The following is an 877-nucleotide window of genomic DNA, read 5'->3' on the forward strand; positions in this document are numbered from 1 at the left end:
TGGAATCCACAGGCACTGATTCCTGGGTAAACATCCAGGAACCAGGACACCGTTCACGCTGGCAGTCCACAGACAGGAATAGGCACCCGTTCCCGGGTATGGGTACAGCGACAAGGTCACCTTCAGCCGGAGGTCCTCACTCACAAACAGACGCTCATTCCTGGGTGGACATTCAGGAAAAGGATCCAGTCCGCCTGGAAGTCCCTAGCCAGGATCAGACGCTCTCCCGTCCAAGTCCTAAGCAGGCCCTGCCAAGCCTGGCTTCCGAGATCAGGCGTGATCGGGCAGTCCCAGGCCGGAATGGCCGTAAGCTGCCTTTGCACACCCCAGACGGGCCTTCAAAACATGATGTAACATTTACACAGCACTGTGTACAGGATAGGGAGAAAAAGAAGCAGCAGCAGCAGCACCCCCTGCTGTTTCCTAAAGAGACGTTGAAAAGATCTCCTTTCACCGAAGCGCCCTCTGCCGTTTTTCGAAGGCGAAGCGAAAGAGGCTTACAGCACTGGGTATTCCCAGGTAGTCACCCGTCCAAGTACTAACCAGGCCCTGCTCTGCTTAGCTTCCGAGATCGGACGAGATCGGGCGCTCCCAGAGCGGTGTGGCCGTAAGCCACTCAGGCGCCCCCAAACGGCCCTTCAAAAGATGTTCTACGGCTAATTGACAAAAAACGTATTCTGCCCAAAATGTCCAAGGTGCTCCAGAGTCACTTGGAATCCACAGGCACTGATTCCTGGGTAAACATCCAGGAACCGGGACACCGTTCACGCTGGCAGTCCACAGACAGGAATAGGCACCCGTTCCCGGGTATGGGTACAGCGACAAGGCCACCTTCAGCCGGAGGTCCTCACTCACAAACAGACGCTCATTCCTGGGT

At 56.0% G+C, this 877-nt stretch overlaps 1 non-coding gene across 1 annotated transcript; it reads right to left on the reverse strand.

Moving 5' to 3' along the window:
• Positions 1-494: 494 nt before the first annotated feature.
• LOC123964687 lies at positions 495-613 on the reverse strand. The gene has a single exon (XR_006823509.1). It is a non-coding gene; the product is annotated as a 5S ribosomal RNA (ribosomal RNA).
• Positions 614-877: the final 264 nt, after the last annotated feature.

The sequence above is a fragment of the Micropterus dolomieu genome, unplaced genomic scaffold, assembly GCF_021292245.1.
Source record: "Micropterus dolomieu isolate WLL.071019.BEF.003 ecotype Adirondacks unplaced genomic scaffold, ASM2129224v1 contig_4686, whole genome shotgun sequence".
In the NCBI taxonomy this organism is placed as follows: Eukaryota; Metazoa; Chordata; class Actinopteri; order Centrarchiformes; family Centrarchidae; genus Micropterus; species Micropterus dolomieu.